The sequence below is a fragment of the Dromiciops gliroides genome, chromosome 5 (assembly GCF_019393635.1).
Source record: "Dromiciops gliroides isolate mDroGli1 chromosome 5, mDroGli1.pri, whole genome shotgun sequence".
NCBI classification, from domain to species: domain Eukaryota; kingdom Metazoa; phylum Chordata; class Mammalia; order Microbiotheria; family Microbiotheriidae; genus Dromiciops; species Dromiciops gliroides.
Window position 1 is genome coordinate 26,472,301 of NC_057865.1, and position 19,664 is coordinate 26,491,964.

The following is a 19,664-nucleotide window of genomic DNA, read 5'->3' on the forward strand; positions in this document are numbered from 1 at the left end:
GGGGCAGATGGAGGAGACCAGTTTTGCTTGGCCCCAGAGGATAGAATAGGACCCGTGTAAGCTATAGGACATCTGACTTGGGGCTGGTATGAGAAAGAGGGTTCTAACGGTTGACATTGTCTGAAGATAACATGGGCTACCTTGGGAAGTCATGAGTTTCCCCTCCCTGGTGGATTCAAACCTGGTTGGCTCAAGGGCATTTCTCTTCAGATCCAGTTTGTATAACCTGACTTTGGCCATTGCTTTGGCCTAGGAGATTCTGTGATTCTGGCCTGAGACTACCACCCTGTCCACAGTGGGTCCATCAAATGGGTTTCATCAGTGAAGCCATCAGGAGACAGCAGTGGAAGGGTCAGTGGCTACTCAAAGCCGTCTCTTCTGCCCCTTGAGCAAATGGTGATCAGATGCAGACCAACGACCTTCCTGGGTCCTTCCCCCTCCTCTGATCACCCCCAGGGTCTCACACCATTATATCACCCATTGTCTCTGAGGTCAGGGACATCCTTTTCCAACCTTCTCATATGTCAGAGAAGTTAGGTGACTTACCTAAGGTCACACAACTGGACACTGCCCCTTGCCTAGAATTGGACTTACATCTTCTGATTTCAAATTCAGTGCCCTTTCCACTATTCCACTTACTGTAACTGCCCAGCTTTGGGAAGGAAGGAGGTGGGAGGGAGTAGGTGGATACAAGCATCTAGTGTTTCCTTTTCAGTTGCTTAATCACATTCTCCCCCTGCTTACAGATGGAAAAGTAGAGCGACTGAGCAATTTTCCCAGGCCCATATCAGATCTGAAGATTAAGAGTCCACCTGACTGAGCTCTAATGGGTACAGAGTGAGTTGTAGTTTATAAGTCCAAGGAACTCTTGAATCTGCGTCTGCCTCCACAGTGAATACCACTGGTGATAAGTATCTAATGAGGCTTTCGGAATCAGGCAGGCCTAACCTTCCCCTGCTGAGTTATCAGGAGGCAAGGGTTCAGGGCCAACATCCCCCACCCCCACCTTCTTTCTTTTACTTCTGGCAGGAAAATGAACTAGCCTCACCTGGTGAAGCCTCTTTGCGTCAGAGGCACATAGATGAGGCCATGATGTACAGAGAAAGAGTGATGACTCGGGAGCGAGAAGGGCTTTTGTGATAGACACTAGCTGAGTGATCCCGAGCATCTCCTGGGACCTTAGTTTTCTCATCTATAAAAATGGGGGTCTTGGACTAAATCAGATCTAAGATCCCTTCTATCTGAACCCAGTTTCCCAGGGCAAATGAGGGGACTGTCCCCCTTACTTCTGGGGTGATGGAGAACATGAGCATTGAGTTCTCTTGGCTCAATAAGAGACCTGACTGGAGGATAGCTGGAAGGGACCTTAGTGTTACCTAATCCAACCCACTCATTGGACAGATAAAGAAACTGAGGCAGAGGAAGCTGAAGTGACTTGCCAGAGGTTATATAGTAGTATTCATCTCTTGCATCCCTTTCCCTACCTTCCCCTACTTCTTGCCACCTTCTCCCAATAATCATCCCATTCACTAGGTCCTCCACACTGTCACTTTCTGCTTTGATACATACCATAGCATCACTTTCTAACTTGTTGGTGTGTCTTTTTCGTAAGCTTGGCACCAGTATATATTTTACATCCTCCTCCTCATCGCCATCATAGCTAACTTACAAATGTGTCACTTTAAGGTACTTTCATTTGTTTTTCTCATCTGATCCTCAAGAACCTTATGACATAGATGTTATTATAATGCCCATTTTATTGCCAACATTCATGGGAACATTGTCCCAAACTGAACTCATTCTTTTTCCCCCTAAACACAAACTCCCCTATTATTGTACCGCCAACCTTTCAGCCCCCTAGGCTCACCACCTCCATGTCATTTCTGACTTCTTACTCTATTTCATTCACCACATACTGTTTGTTTTATCTTCACAGCATTTCTCATTCATGTGCCCTTCAGAAATCATCATGACTTGGGCCTGAGTCTGAGACAGTCCAGAGGGAATAGGACTCATGAGCTCTGTTTGTGAGAACTCACAATCTCAAACCTCAAGTCCTGACCTTTTTTTAAGAACAAAACCTTGTGACGATTAGGAGGGGGAGGGAAATGTAGAGCGAAAGAAGATGTGGTGCTTTTTTTTTTCTTTCTTTAGAAAGTTCTTACCTTCCTAGTAACATCTTGAGAAGGTAAGTGCACATTTCCTACCCTTTCCCCATTGGTTCCGCTATTACCTTCAATGAGGAAGGAAGTAAAAAGCTCTTTCACTTTATCCAAACAGTGGAAGCTGCTGGCAGTCTGCCAAATGCAAAGAGTTAGTGGGCAGAGCCAATAAAAGAGTAGAAGTCATTTCCCAGTGACTTATGTGATGTAAGTGATCTTGCAAGTCCATTTTTGCTTGGAGCCAATTACTATTAAGTAAAAGCTTGAGGAGTTACTGAGGTTCCAAAAGAAGACAAAGATTACTCTTCCCTTAGGGGATTTATTTTTCCTCCTCACAGAGAGAACAGGTACATACTCTATCAGTACAGGTTGGGGAAGGTGGGGGATAGAAGCCCAACATCTGGAAGCTTCCCATTTTAACCAATCCTCTTACTATTAGGTAGTAGGTGCCTAATAAAGGGTGCTATGTGCACCCTTTACATTTCAGCACCATAGGTAAAGTCCAATTCACCTAACCCTAGTTCCAGCTCTGCTAAGACTCATCCAAAGTCATATTAGACCAGGGATAGAAGAAACCAGGTATCCCGACTCCCAAGCCAATATCTGTTTCTCTATACAAAATAGAAAAAAAGGGGGATGGTGCACAATACATTCTTCAGTTAATTTAAAAGACCTTCAAGATGGTATCAATGAACACTTCTGGGCTATATTGGGATATTGTGCACTTCTCTTCCCTGGAGACCCTTAAGCAAAGTCTGGATAATCACTTAGCTGGGATGTTTTAAGAGAGGATTCTTGTTCTGGTTTGGGTTGGGCTCTATGATCTCTGGGGTCCCTTCCTACTGTAAGATCCTGTGATTTTTCTCTAGCAGATCTTTTTCTCAATCCTTGATATACCTCAACGTGAGCCATATTTAAGTCTTAACAATGTAGTACAGCAGGAAGAGCTGTAACCTCAGAGGCAGGAAGAGACAAAGGCCTGATGGACCTTCAGTCTAGAACTAAGGTAAACCCAGAACCTGTCATAGATGAGGGACTAATAAATCTTAACAACTATGCCCTGAATTGGGTGGCTAGAAATGTGGGCTGCAGGCTGGAAAGACAACAATGCACCTTTTCCACTTCAGATAAGACAGGAGATGGGGGGGAAGAGAAGGAGAGAGAGAGAGAGAGAGAGAGAGAGAGAGAGAGAGAGAGAGAGACTGAGAGAGGGAGGGATGGAGGGAGTGGGAGAGAGAGAGAGAGAGAGAGGGAGGGAGAGAGAGAGACAGAGAGGGAGGGATGGAGGGAGTGGGAGAGAGAAAGAAAGAGAGACAGAGAGAGGGAGGGATGGAGGGAGTGGGAGAGAGAGAGAAAAGGTAAGACTGAGAGAGAGAGGGATAGAGGGAGGGAGAGAGAGAGAGAGAGAGAGAGAGAGAGAGAGAGGAGGGGGGAGAGATCAGAATTAGAAGGAGGGTCAAGGAAGCAGACTTATATCACTTAGGATTTCGTGGGGAGGCCCCTTACCATGCCATCTGGTCACCCACTTTTCTTTTCAGGCTTTGTTCAGTACCTTGTCTATACCTAGTTTGTACATAGTGGTTTGCATTTTGTTTCTGCCATTATAGTGTGAGATTCTTGAAGACAGAATCTGGTTTTGCATTTTTAAAAAAATTCCCAGTCCTTAGCATGGTGTTTGGCACATTAATGTTTGTTGACTGACTTTGACTACCTTGGCTCACTTGTTGCTGCCCAGTTAGAAAACTGGGGACTTCAGAAGTTCATTTAGACTCAGGTATTCAGTCACTCACTGTGACAACAGATCCAGGCAAGGAACACCATTGAAAGAGTAAACATTTAACTGGAACAGAAATAAAGGGCTAGTTAATATAGGCAACCATAATACATTCCCAAATGAACAGTTTCATTCCTTTCCTCCAAAAAGTAGTTTGGGCCTGTCTCAGGTGCCTCCAAATTCATGGCCCTGGTAGGAGAATATACGTAGGGCAGCTAGGTGACACAGTGGATAACTCACTGGCCCTGGAGTCAGAAGGACCTGAGTTCAAACCCTACCTCAGACACTTGACACTTATTAGCTGTGTGACCCTGGGCAAGTCACTTGACCCTCATTGCCTCGCAAAAAAAAAAAAAAAAAAAAAGAGGAGAACATACATAAGGTCCTTCTACAGCCACTCTGAGGTGTGGAGATTTCACACATGCAGACCCCCTTTCTTCTAGTCTCTTGCTGAAACTAGAACAAGGAAGTTGAGACCTTTAATTTCAAGCATCCCTGATTGAAAGCTATTTCTTCTGGATTGGCTTAACTAGCTCCAGGTGTCCATGGTCTCCATAATACCCAGGCTTCTCTCTCCCACCTCATGGTCAAGAACCCCAGTAGAGCCTTCCATTACTCTTTCATATCCTTGGTGGGGAGAGAACTTCTTCCTTTCCTGTTCATGTCAATGAGGGAAAGGCCAAAGTGAAACCTTATAAGCTCCTGGCAAGAAAGCCTTGTCATGATTACTTGATTCCCACCTTCCCTGTCCTCTCCATGCATTCAAAGTCTCTGTCTCTCTGTCTCTGTCTGTCTGTCTGTCTCTCAAGGTGGAAGGGAGGGGGCTGCATATAGCTTAGCCCTAATCTTCCAGAAGGAGACTGGCTGTCCCAGTGATAACACTACTAGGCCTATGCCCCAAACCGATCAAAGAAAGAGGAAAAGGGCCCTTCTAAATTTTATATATATATATGTGTTTGTGTGTGTATGCATATGCATATATTTATGCATATATACATATGTGTGTGTATATATATATATATACACACACACACACACATATGTATATATATATGTGTATATATATATATACACACACACACAGCTTTCTTTCTTTCTAGTGGCAATGAACTGGAAATTAATGGGGTGCCCATTGATTGGAGAATGGTTGAAAAATTATGGTATATGAATATAATGGAATATTTTGTGCTATAAGAAATGAGGAAAGGGACAACTCTAGATAAGTCTGGGAAGTCTTATATGAACTGAAGCAGAGAGAATGATTTATACAAGATTGTAAAGACAAACAACTATGAGAGCCTTAAGAACCCTGATCAAGGCAATGACTGACAACCATTCCAGAGGACCAGTAATGAAGCAGACTATCCATCTTTCAACAGAGAGGTGATGGACCCCAGGGTACAGAAAGAGACTTGTTTATTAGACAGAGCCAGTATAGGAATTTGTTTTTCAGGACTATCCATGTTTGTAGCAGGGCTTTGGTTTTCTTCCCCCATGCCCCGGGGCAGGGGCGGGGGAGATGGGAGAAAGAAAATAGATTTTTGTTCATTTAAAAATGTTTCATTTAATTTATAAAAAATAAGCCGGCTATCATTTAGTCCCAGTTCATCAATCCCCAAACCTTCATCTCAGATGGGGTCCCCTGTGTCTTCATTCATTCTAGTTCACGTAGAGTTTAGCCCTATTCTTTCTGCATAGCCTGAGTAAAAGCAACTATTTTGAGAAGACCATTCTCTTTTTTCAAGCACAACATATCTGAGGACAAAGGAACACACAAGGATACTCAGAAAATCCACAAAAAGAAAATAAATAGGAATTTGTTGGTGAGCAGGTGAATAAATGCTCTATCAAGGGGTATATGATATGTCTATGCCCTTGACCCTCCTCATTCTGACTTCTCTGCCTGAGTGAAGCGATTCTAGAAAGGTTCTCTCCCCACCCTTCAGCCTATAAGGCTGGCTTGCCATCCATGTGGAGGTTCTGTGTTTACCTTAGGTCCTGATCTAAGGCCCATCAGGTGAGGCCTGCCTTTGTCCTTTATGCTAGTTTAAGCAAGAATGGCTTGAAATGAATGATTGGCTGGAGGGTGGGGAAGAAGAATGCATGAAATGAGGTCAGGCCCAGCCATATCTAATGGGTGCAGCAACCCATGGGTTCCACAGCTGTTTGAGATAAAAGAAGCACCTTTCCTTAAATACCCTCAGGAAACTACCTTCTCCAAAATCAAGAAAAGGGCCCTGCCTGAGAATGAAGTGACTTGTCTTGAAATCCACAAACCCTAGAGCTACGATCATGGGGGTCCCAGGGATCTGAGTGATGCTGTATAATGTGTGATGGCTTATGTGATGAATGCCCACTCCTCATTTTGTTCTCTGGAGCTTAGGACACATTTCCCCATAGAAACACAAAAGGACTCAAAACAAACTCACTAAAGTTTCTGTGGCCTGCAGCATAACCACCCTTTGTCTTATAGCTTTCTCCTGTGAGGAAATGTTACAAATTCATGGGGACTTCTCTGCCTTCCTCCTCACCCCCTCCACTCCTGACTATTGCAGGGGCATATCCCTCCTTGCCTGCCCAGCAGTGATCCCTCTAAATCCTTCAGGTGTTCAGGTTCAAGGGTGAGGGAAAGAAAAGAGAGTTCTAGGGAACTGAGAGCGTGAGAGAAGCAGATTTAGGATCTTAAAACCATGAGCCAGAAGGGACCATAGAAGCCTTGTGGTCCAACCTCCTCATTCTGGAGGTGGGCTGTTCCTGGGGTAGGAATAAATCTTAAGTGGGGGGTGGGGGGGAGGGAAGACAGGTGCTCTAGTTATGTGGAAGGTGGAAGACATAGGAGTTTGGGCAAGCTCTAGCAGCAACCACTCCTATTTAGCTAATGTTTCCCCACCTCCCCAATCTGAAATTACTTTGTATTTACTTTTTATACATTTGTATTTATTTCTCTGCATTCATGTCGTTCTCTCCTTCTCTCCCTCCCTTGTTCCCCAATAGAATGTAAGGTTGTTGAGGTCAGGGACTGTTTCATTCCCGTCTTTGTAAACCAATGTCATTGCATAGTGCCTGAAACATAGTAGGTGCTTAATAAACGCTTGTTGAATGGATGACTGAATAAATGAATGATTGAAAGAATAATTGAATGAAGAAATGAATGAATGAATGAATGTCTGATGTGGGCTATGAAGTTCCTGAGAACTCAGGCAAGAGGAAAAAACTAGCAGTGTCATGTCGAGGCAAGAACAGAAGATGTGGGTTCCAATACCATATTTGCCATTCATCACCTGTATAACCTTGGGCAAATCTCTGTCTCACTCTAGGTCTGTTTCTTCCTATATAAAAAGAAGGGATTGGACTTGGTGACCTCTAAGACTCCAACCAGCTCTAAATCTTATGATCTTTTCACCTCAGGTCAAAGAGGGTCTCAAGGAGCTGTGGCTGGCCAGGCTGAGGGGCCCCCACAAGGAGTGGGGTCTCTCAGACAGCAGCAGCAGAATCTTCAGAGCCAGTAACTGAAGCAGCAGTAGGCAGCCCTCCATCTGAAGGGGCACCAGAGGGAGAGGGGGGCCAGAAGTCCTAGAGGAAAAGCCTCCCTGTCCATTGAAATCCGCTTAAAATAGACTTCCTCAGAAGCGGGCTTGGTTTTTTTCTCCCAATGACCTTTAAGCTATGGTCACAGCCATATGACATGCAACAGCATATTAGGATATGTCCTAACAGCAATCTGAAAAGTCATCTGGCCCAAGCCTCAACTTTTACATGTCTCTGCCTTCTAAACAAGGCACCATTGTGCACATCTAGACTTATTATGGAAAGAGGCGTGCTCACTTGGATTTCGGGCATGGAGGGCACAACCCCTTACACTGGGAATACCCTCTAGGCAGGAATCCCTAAAACAAACAAAACCAAAACAAGAGGGAAATGGACAAAAAGCAAAGGGAGCCATCAAGGAATGGAATGATGGGAAAATCATGACTTAGTTGCTACGATTAATTTTTATAAGATTCTTGGAACTGGAAGAGACCTCAGAGCCCATCTGGTGCAACGTACTTAATTAACATGAGTGGAATCTAAGACTGGGGATGAGGGTGGGGGGAGGTGGAGGGCAAAGCAGCCAAGTCACACAGGTAGCAGAGAGAAAAGCTCAAATTGAAACCCAGGTCCAAAGCCATTCCTCTTCCCACAGTGCACAGCTGCTCCCCAAGATTTGATAATATTCTTGGAGGCTGTTTCATAATGATTTGTTCTAGTGTTTTTAAAATAAAACACAGCACTGGCTAAGTGCCCAGCTGTCCTCAATGGTAAGCTAACCTGAATAATCACCTCTTCTATATTAAAGATGCAGCTGTCGGTTTTGTCCTTTCACAGGTCGGATGGGACCGCGATTTCTCCTCAGTGATGACAGCTCATGTCACTGAATCTCCTATTCTCTCTCTTGCCAACAATGGCTCTGAGACCTGGCCTGGAGAGTAAGGTGACTGGTAGGGGTCACTAAAGCAGCTCTCAGCAAAATCATGAAGTGAATGGCAAGTCTCAGCTTCCTGATTCTGTGACCTTTTTCCTCAAAGTTCTCATGCACTCCCCTTCCACCTCCTGGCAATTCCCATCAAAACCTGCTCTCAGGTCATAGTGTCAGAGAATCCTTTGTTCACATAAAGTACAAGTGGTTGAAAAAATCTCCCAGGATAATTTGCAATTTTATTAATTATTAATCATATACCATCAATAATTACCATCATAATCATCATTATTGTTATAGCAACAACTTTGCAATTTATAATCTTAGAAAGTTTCCAGGATGCTGACAGGGTAAGGGTCACACAGCTAATATGGATCAGAGATTGGACATGGACCCATTTCTTCCTCACTTTATGCCCGAACACCTCATCAAGCTGCCTCTCCTGATAATTATACAGTGCTTTAGAATTTGTAAAGCACTTTACATCAATTATTTCATTTGTGTTTCACTACAATCCTGTGGGACTAGGTATACTTATGTCCATTTTACAAATAAGGAAACTGAGACTCAGAGAGATTTAAATGACTTGCCCCTAGTCATGGTTAATAATAAGTGCCAAAGGTAGGATTCAAACCCAGGTCTACTTGACTCCATATCTGAATCTCAAGAAGTAGAATTCCAAGAATTGGACAATAGTTGAGAAAAAAATAGTTTGGGGCATGGAGTCATTGCTAATGACCCTGAAATCACACCAGTAGGCAGGTGCATACTCAGATAAAGCTTCATCTAAAAATCATTAACAAGACTGATTGATTAAAAAAAAAGTTAAGGAGGGCAAAAAGTCCCAGGTATATTTTGTAAAGCATGATAACTGTGTGATTCATCCAGGTATAATGGCATTTCCTGAGCAAGCTTTATTTGCTCCATCTTTTCCCATTAAAGTTAGTAATATCCCCATTTCTACTATGCTACAGAAAGACTCCATGTCTTCTCCTAGAGCTCTAACTGGTATGGGATGAACTAAGCTTGTCTCCAAGCTACCAACAGAAGGGGATGAACTTCCTCTTGAAAGAAGTAAGGTATCCTTCCTCTTTGGAACTACCATTCCCAGGCACCCTCGTCAGGCTGATTATATAAGAGACCAACCCAGTCACTCCTTTCCAGGGCCTACCTTTCCCTCTAAGTCTTGATGGAGTAAGAGAACCTGTCTCCTGGCTTAACTGTAACCATCGTCAGATTGTCCATCTGTAGGGGCTCCCCTCTTTCTCCAGTCCCACATAAAAAAAAAACAGTTCTAAGTATATCTCTATCCCCTCCTGAGTTTTTTCTAAATCTGAGAAGAGACTCTGGATTGACTCATAACATGCTTTCTTCTTCCATAGCTGTAACACTCTCCTGTAACATGCTGACAGTCAAACCTGGTAAGCCAATGCTGACTCAAATCTGTGCTCTTTCTCTAGGAGGCTAAAAGCTACAGACAAAAAGCTTAATTTTCTTTTTATGACTTGTAAACATTTTTTTTCTTATGGAGCCATAATTTTTAAAAAGAAACCTTGCTAATTAATCTCTGAGAAGATAAGACACAAACTGAAATTTTCCATGCGTGTCTAATCTTGAGGAACTGCTACAGGGCCCACAGCTGCTGGGGTAGCATACCCATTTCATGTTCTGTACCTAGGCATGTGGTTTGGATTGGTATGAGACTTGGGGAGCCTGGCCTCTGATGAAAGAGGAGTTAAGGTACTTATTTTCACAATCCTCGGTGAGTTAAACACTAACACCAGCACTTGATAGATAATTTTACTTATAGCTTCAATTACAGCTTATGTCTGGGGACTTATTCAAAATGGGAAGTAAATAGGTATTCCATATACAATATGAATCAGATATGGGTTGTGTAAGTTATTCCCGAACACAAAAGAAATGCTAAACATAAAATACTCATAGCATGCATTAACAGAATGACTTAAGCAGGATTCAATCATTGAACTTATAAACTACTTTTACAATCTGCTGGGAGACTGATACTTAAACCTTATCATATCATAAAGCAGTTTGCAGGATTGCTAAATAGGCACTTTACATCTCACTTGGGCCCTTCACTGTCCGAACAGCTCTCAGTACATGTGTTGATAAAATGGCCAGACTTGAGCCATCCTCAGTGGCCATCCTCTCCAAACGTTCTGTATTAGTGGTCAGAAGCTCCTTCCCTGCTGTCATTCAGCTGTAATCTGGAACCTCTGGTCCTCTTGAACTCCCAAGGTCACCTTCATGTCCATGTTGGAATGGGTACTCCTTTACCTGAGGTCAGAAAAGGACAAAAACAAAAGAAATAGTCCAAACCCAGGCCCGGGCTTGCCTGGGCAGGACACATTCTATAGATACCATCTGCTTGTGCTACCTAAAGGCCAGGAGTTTTCCCCATTCCCCTATCACAAGGCAGCCAAAAGTCTCACTGTAATTTGAGTCAGAAAGAAAGAAAAAGACTAAGGGGGTGGTCAATCCCTTTAATACATCTCCTGAGTTTTTAGCTCTTCCAACTCCACAGCCAATAAGAGGCTCCCTTGCCATGCCATGTCATGTCGTGTCTTTAGTCTTGAGTCACATTTGGCCAAAGCTCCCACATAGACATCTGGAACCAGGAATAGCAACTGAGCATGAAGAGAAACTGACGATGTGCTGTGAGATGGCCCCTAGAAGCCAATTAAGCCTCCTCACACATGGATGAATCCCTTGCATTCTTGGAGGATTTCCCACCAAACTCATTGATCACAGGCCTAGAGCTGCAATAGTCCTTAGAGTTCATCTGGACCATCACTACCCTTTTTGGGGGTTCAGACCTATTATTTCATTGATATGTAGAGCTTCTGGTAGAGAAAACCCCCCTTTCCAAGGCAGAGTCACAGCTTGACTGCAAAATTATAGTCTTAGGAAGTTGCCTAGGAAACCAAGAAATCAGTAACACAGGCAGATACATATGTCAGGAGCAAAACTTGAACCCAGGATATCCTGTGTCCATGATCAACTCTCTAGTCATGATGCCTCTCCCTCATTTTACTGATAGAAAACATAATGTAAAAAGATACACCTAGAGAGAAGGAACTATTCCCTTCTTTGTTTATTTATTTATTTTTTTGCAGGGCAATGAGGGTTAAGTGACTTGCCCAGGGTCACACAGCTAGTAAGTGTCAAGTGTCTGAGGCTGGATTTGAACTCAGGTACTCCTGAATCCAAGGCCAATGCTTTATCCACTGCTCTACCTAGCCGCCCCATTCCCTTCTTTGTATTTGTATGCTCAGTGCCTATCACTGTTGAGTACACTGTAGGTGCTTAATAAATGCTTATTGATTGAATGAATGATAATAAGTAGCAGAGCAGGATCCAGACTCAAATTCTCTGACTCTAAATCCTGGGGTCTACTCTCTCTCTCACCATACAGCCTCTAAAAAGATAGAACATAGTGATTTTCTTTTTTTTTCCCAAGCTTTGTCACAAGCTCTGTCTTGGTTTATGAGTTCTTGCAATCAGTCACTAAACAGATGTAGTGTTTAATTAAAAAAACACTGATAAGTTCAGTGTCACTGGAACAAAGATGACTTGGGAAGGGAGGAGATGGAAGGAGAAAGAAGACTGAAAAGGGGGGGGGCATGAAGATTATAAAGGGCTTTGAATGCCAAGCAGAGGTGAGGGAGGCGGAGAGGGTGACTGTGACAGCTAAACAGGAGAGTGAGCGACCAGGGCTTCATTTGCAGGGAGAAAGCAATGCAGTAAACCTCTGAGGCATCCAAGATGAGCTGATGCATCTATGCACCATTTTACCTCCAATTTTATTAATAGATTATTTTTACAGATAAATGCAATTATGAATTAGTTACCCAACAACACACTTAATGAAATTCGTGTAGGAAGCTACTTAACCACCTTCAGTGATTACATTGTGTGCATTGCATCTTTGAACAAGATTCAATTTCTAATTCACACCCTTGAATAATGTTCACAAATATTCTTCTTATTTCTTCAGCCAGGAAAAACTAATTCTTCCCAGTTGTTTACCATATCTGTGCATCAACCTAAAGCCAATCAGCCTGTTCTTATTACCAATCAGATACCCCTTCGGGAAATGGGTGGAAAAAACTCCCACCACTCTTGCTTATTCTACATAAAAAATTATACTAATATTTTTAGCAACTGAGCATTGCAATTCTTTCTGCTATTTCAAGCAATGGCCTATCAGTGACAGCTCCTTTTGTACTTGGCATCTTACCAAAGGTGCAATGCTTTAAAAAAAAAAGAATTCCATCCATGAAGTCAGAAAATAGCCAGTGATTACTGCTCCCAAAAGCAGAGATAACGATGGGGGAGGGTGGGGGAGAGGAAATGTGATTGTTTCATCCTCAACAGAAACAGGGAATTTAGGAGGAAGGGTGAGTTTAAAGGGGAAGATACTGAATTCTGTTTGGGACATGTTGAGATATCCATTGGCCATCCATATGGAGATCTGCTTTTAGGCTGTTGTTGATGATGTGAGACTGGAATTGCAGAGAAGAGAAGTTGCCTGTAAATGTGGGAGTCAACCATAGAGAGATGAAGAACCCTTTGGAGATGATAAGTGCACTGAAAGGGAGCAGAGGAGAGCCCTGGGGTACACTCACACAGACAGAGCGGGTCACGATTTACATGGTGATGCACCAAAGGCTACTGGGATGAAATGATGAGATGGTGAAAAAGAGAAAGAGTGGAGAGCAGGGTCATCAAAACCAGGGAGAGGAAGTGGTCAGCAATGTCACGGGCTGCTGAAAGGCCAAGAAGAACTGGAACTAAGAATAGACCATTGTCATATCCAACAGACAATCCAACCAGCATGGCCTGCTAAATTCAAGACACAGAACTGGGTCCTAAAGAATCGAAGATGAAAATGAAACAGGAAACCCAGAAAATGATTCTATTCCTTTACTTCCATCTTCCCTATCAAAGAGAATGAACCACAGCGTGGAAAAAATGTGACAAACAAGGGGAAGAATTTGGTGTGGAAATAGGAAGAAAGTAGAGAGAGAATGCTTTATGTCTTAAGCAATATATAAATGGAGATATATATATATATAAATATAGATATAGATAGGCAAGGCATATATATATTTATATGCATATGTGTATGTATATATACATATATGAGTGTGTGTAATTCAATTGTTTTTCAGTCATGTTAGACTCATGACCCCATTTGGGGTTTTCTTGGCAAAGGTGCTGGAGTGGTTTTCTATTTCCTTCTCCAGCTCATTTTACAGATGAGGACACTGAGGCAAATAGGTTAAGTGACTTGTCCAGGGTCAAACAGCTAGTAATTATTTGTAAAGCACTTGGCAAACCTTCCGGCTTTCTATAAATTTCAGCTTATTATATTAAATTTGGGAAGGTTATAATAGAAAGAAAGCACAGGTGGAGAACTCCTAGCCAAGACCACCTGGGTTCAAGGTCTGTGTCTGACACATGCTAAGTCACTTAACCCCTTGCTGCTCAAGACCAGAGGTGTCAAACACTAGCAGTCTACAATACTCTCTAGTGCAGCCAAAACCAGATTAAAATTTAACCAGGAAATATCTAACAAAATAAAGAAAATTATAATAAAATATAGATATAACATATTAAAACAGTCCCCAGAGATCCTGACATGGATTAATAGTCCTTATTTCTATTTGTTTGACACCCCTGCTCCTTCCCTTCCTTTCCTTTTCCTTTTACATTCTTATCACAGCTCACTAACTCACTCTGACCCTCCCAAGTACTTCCTCATAACAAATAAGCAGAAGCCAAGAAAACAAATCGACACATTGGCAGTGACTGAAAACGTATGCCTCTTTGGGCCACCTTCATCCCCCACCTCTTTGCCGAGGACCACATCATCAGGTCACTGGGCTCAGATGAATTTGACTCAAAGGGAGGTGAAAGAACAGAGGCACTGAAGACACCAATGACTGAGGGAGTCATCCAGTGCCAAGGACTTGGGGAGAAAAAGGAAAGGAAGGATCCAAAGAGGTGGAAGTGGCAACAATGTAGAATCATTCTCCGTTTTCAAAAAGGGAAAATGGGAACTCTCCAGCAAAAACCTAAAATGTATGTTTCAATAGAGGACTTGAGACTCATTTTTCCAACACAGTTCCAGAAATCAGGGCTCTTTTTTTTTTCTTTTTTGCAGGTAATGGGGGTAAAGTGACTTGCCCACGGTCACACAGCTAGTAAGTGTCAAGTGTCTGAGGCCGGACTTGAACTCAGGTACTCCTGAATCCACGGCCGGTGCTTAACCACTGCGCCATCTAGCTGCCCCCAATCAGGGCTCTTTTGAACCAAAGTTGTGCCATTGTGTGTCGGGGGTGCTATCAAGGCCATTCCTACAGGGAGTGGGAATTGGTGGAAGTGCTTTATTCTCCCCTCAAGCTAAATTTGCCTCAAAGGGTCCAAAGAAAAGTTGACTCCCCTTTCCCTATCAGTCTTTGCCCTCTCCACCCTCCCCTTCACAGGCCCCTGTACTTCTGGATTCTGCCTGGGGGGCAGGGAGGAGGTCCCAAATATCACAGGGAAGGCCAGCTGTGAGATGCCTCACCTGAATGGATGCAGGATTGGGCATCAAAAAGGCCTGTTTCTCTAATTAGGATTGCAAAAGCCCAGGAATGTTTGTGCCAGGTAGGCCAATGGCAAAGCCTTTGGCGCTTTGCCAATGAGTCTCCCTATTCAGAATCATTACTGATCAGAGGTCAGGTTTCCTTATTTTCATGTTTGTACTAGTATACGATCTCCAAAAAAAATGCTTCCTGGAAAAATCCTGGCTTTTAGAACTTAGGGGCAGGTAGTTCATAAACCAAAGAGGACTCATACTAGTTGCTCCACCCAGTGAATTCTGGGACGTGTTTTTGTGGGCTAAAACTCCAGCTCTGACCAAAGGTAGTCTTCTAATTTAATGTGAATTGTATGAATTACAGGGTTTGGGGCCTCAACAGGGAGGATGTCAGTCTTCTATTGATGAAGCAGGTGTCACAGTTTCAGTGATACAGTTCTTCTCAGTGGGCTCAGCCATTGCACCTAGACCCATACCCAGCTCCAGAAACTGAGTCATTTTAGTTCTCTGGGCCTTGGCTAATTCAGCTGTAAGATGAGAGCCTTGGACTAGACGTCTGTCCTATAGGGTCCCTTCATGTTCTAAATGCATGATCTACTAACGCAACATTTCTGAGCCTCAGTTTCCCCATCTATGAAAATAAGAGGTTTGGACTAGAGGATTCCTTAGGACCCTCCTAGCTCTAAATCTTATGATCCTAGTAGATGGCTAGAATCTTATCCAAAGTCAGGATATTGGGAGATTACGTCCTCCCCCCATTTTTTTCTCGACTCAACATTTTGTTTGTCCTTATTACACATTTCGTAGAATCATAGGAGTTATAAATAGAAAAGACTCCAAGATTCCTCTGCCCCCCCCCGCCCACCTTGTTCATTTTACAGAGGAGGAAACTGAGTCCCAAAACTTTAAGTCAATGAAAGTTCTGGAAGTACGTCAAAGTGAATGAGGCCCTCCCAATTTTGGTCCTCCTAGCATGGAGGCTTCTTCCATAATTCAATTTAATAAGCACTGACAAAGTACTTGCCAGATGGTAGCTCTGGGCACACAAACACAAAAAACCAGAATAGTCCCTGCCTTTAAAAAGCTTACTTTTTACTGGTAAGATGAGGCAAAACCAGGTCATCATTTCGCTGATCTACCGTGGCCAGCTCTGCTCACTAACTACCAGTCACTCATTGAACTCACTGAAGTCATGTAACCAAAGCTGTACAAGGATTAGTTTAGTTCCTTCTTGTCCTGATCCAGAGGTGAAGAAGGAGAAGGGAGGAAGGGTTCTGTGTCCAATTTATTTAGGGTAAATAAGCTTTCCTTAAAAATCCGTCCTGGACTACCATGACAGAAATGAAATGAAGCTCAGGCCAAACAATGAATGAAGGGGGCAAAGGCTCAGGGATATATTTAAGGCTATAGTCCAGTATGCTTGCATGCATGTTTGTGTGTGTGTGTGAATATGCACATGTGTGCATGCACATATGTATGTGTATGTATCTATTGGGGCATTGTATATGTATTGCACGTGTGCACATGTGTCTCTCTCTGTGTATATATATATATTGGGGCCTATGTGTGTATGTGTATGTATATGTATATGTGTGTGTATGTGTATATGAGTGATGGGAACTGTTAGATAACAAGTAGAATCATGGTACCTTACAGCCATAAGAGACCTCAGAGAGCACAGGGAACAACCTCATCAATAGAAGGAAAGAACTTGGGCCCAGAGATTTAAATAGAATCATTCAGAATCACAGAGTCAACTGGGAGAATAAATAATGTGCTGAGCTTAGGCAGGAATAATGGGTCGAACCAGAAGTTCATATGTGTGTGTGTATGTATATATATATATATACAGAGACATATACATATACATGTACGTATGTGCATATATGCACATGTGTATATACATATATTTGTGTATATGTATGTGTATGTATATATAGACATACACACATACGAACTTCTGACTTGACCCATTATTCTCTCCATGATCCTACTTTGCTTCCTGACCTCTGACCTTGGAAACTTATAATTAAATCAGACTGCAGGAAAAAAAGAAATAAACAAACCATTAGATTGAGAATAGACCTGTCCAGGTAGGTCTAGTGAGATCATTTACTCATCACTGATAGATGGGAGCTGGTTAAGCTGTGAGCTATATCATAGAGACATTTTGTATAGAAATAACTAATTGGAGAAGTCAATGGGCAAAAGGGAGGAAGCCAGGAGAAGTCAATTTAGAAAGATTTTAGGAAGAAAGGGATGAGAAGAAGAATTTTGAAGAAAGTCACAGAACAAGGTTAGGCCAAGGGAGAAAGTGAAGATATTTCATGTGGGGAGAAATCCCCAGTTGTAAGGGCTCTGAGTAGGAATAGAATGCCCAAGTAGATTTCCTTGGTTGACTGGGATCCAGAAGCCAAATAATGTTTCCTTTATTAATGGGATTACTAAACTGGGGGATAAGGGGAATGTTGTTGATAAATGCATTTGATAAAACCTTTGATTTTGGATTTATGGAAAATATAGAGGACTGTGGGATAGAAGCAAGTATAATCAGAAGACTTCAGAATTGGTATAAAGACTGACATCAGAGAGTAGTCAGCAATAACACCATGACAACTTGGAAAGTCATCAGTCTGTGCTTGTCCCTATGCTATTTAACATTTTATCAGTGACCTGGATACAGGCACAGGAGGCATCCTTCCCAAATTTGTAGACACAAAGCTAGGAATGCTAGCTAACGCACCAAACGACAGTCTTGATTCAAAAAAGTCTTGCCAGTCTAGAAAACTGAGTTGAATTAAATCAGATGAAAATTAATGGAGATAAATGTAGAGTCTTGAACTCAAGCTCAAGAAATTGACTTTACAAGTATACAATGGGGAAGATATGGCTAGACTGTCTGAAAAAAAATTGTCTTGGGATTTCAATGAATTGTAAGTTCATTATGAGTCAACACTGACATGAAGTAGCCAAATAAGCGAATGTAATTTGGGCATTCATTAAAAGAAATGGGGGGTGGGCAGCTAGGTGGCACAGTGGATAAAGCACCGGCCCTGGATTCAGGAGGACCTGAGTTCAAATCTGGCCTCACACTTGAACTGTCAGACCCTGGGCAAGTCACTTAACCCCCATTGTCCCCCCAAAACAAAATGGTGTCTAGGACTCGAGAAATGACAATCTTTCTTCATGCTGGCCTGGTCAGAATCCCCATTTGAAGTGTGATGTTCAGTGGTGTGCACCATATTTTAAGAAGGATATTGATAAGCTGGAGAGCTTCCAGGGGTGGACAACAGTCATGAGGAAGTATTTCATGCAATATGAGGATCAGTTGAATAAACTAAGGAAGCTCACCTTAAAGAAAAGAAGGCTCAGGGGGACTATGAGACCTACCCTCTAGGGCTTGAAAGGTTACCACAGGAAAGAGGGCATGGGCTTGTTTAGCTTGGCCCCAGAAGGCAAACTTGGGGCAAAGAGAAAAATGTAGGTATTTTTTTGTTTGTTGTTTTGGTGAGGCAATTGGGGTTAAGTGACTTGCCCAGGGTCACACAGCTAGTAAGTGTCAAGCATCTGAGGCCAGATTTGAACTCAGGTCTTCCTGACTCCAGGGCCAGTGCTCTATCCACTGCACCACCTAGCCACCCCCAAAATGCAGGTTTTAATGTCAGAGAAAACTTCCTATCCCAAAGCTGAATGGCTGCCTCAATGGGGAACCATCCCTAGATGGCTTCAAGCAAAGGCTAAATGACTCCTTGGGAGGTTTGTTACAGTGGGGATTCTTCTTTGGGTATAGGGTGAACCTCTCAGGGACTTTCAATTTTGTCTGTGATGTCAGGATTCAGTGATGCTTCCAGAATCACAGAATGGGAGCTTAAAGGGACCACAGTGGCCAATGAGTCCAACCCATTCGTGAGAGAAATCCTTATTCACATATAGAACAACAGGTCATCCAGTGTTTCATTGGAGGCCTCCAATCAGGAGGAGCTCAGAAGTCGTCACCTCTGAAGGGAGCCCAGTCCACTTTTGGACGTCTCTAAACATGTTTTCCTGATACCAAGCCTCAGTTTCCTCTCTGCACCTTCCAGCCGTGGCTACTGTGTCAATCCTCTAGGGCCAAATAGAACATGGGATGAGCTTTCCAAATATTTGAAGACGGCCTTCATGCCCTCCCGATCCTCTTCTTCCCCAGGCTGAATATGCCCAGATCCTTCAACTAATCTGTAGATGAGGACATGAACTCAAGCCCTTCCCTACCCTGATTAGATTTCTTTAAACCCCTTCCAGCTCATCACTGTCCTCGTAAGCTGTTGTACCCACAACTGAACACAATGCTGCCAGGAAGGTCTAGCAAGGACAGAGAACAGTGGCACTTTCAGAATAACTACCATATAATCACACTTCTCCTTTTCTTATGTGAGAAAATAAGGGTAGGGGAGAGAGGAACGATGGCGGGGGCCCTTAAATACTATGATAAGCCTTCTGAGGTCAAAAGTCCCTGGTCTTTTTCAATACTTTGCATGTGGCCAATGCTTTTTTATGTGCTGAATACAAAACATTTTGTATTTATCATAGAATTCATCTCAACAGTCTTCAGTAAGTGAAATACTGAAACCACCTTTCGGGGAAGTAGTTTGATGTAATAGTCAAAAGGAAAGCAAACCATTC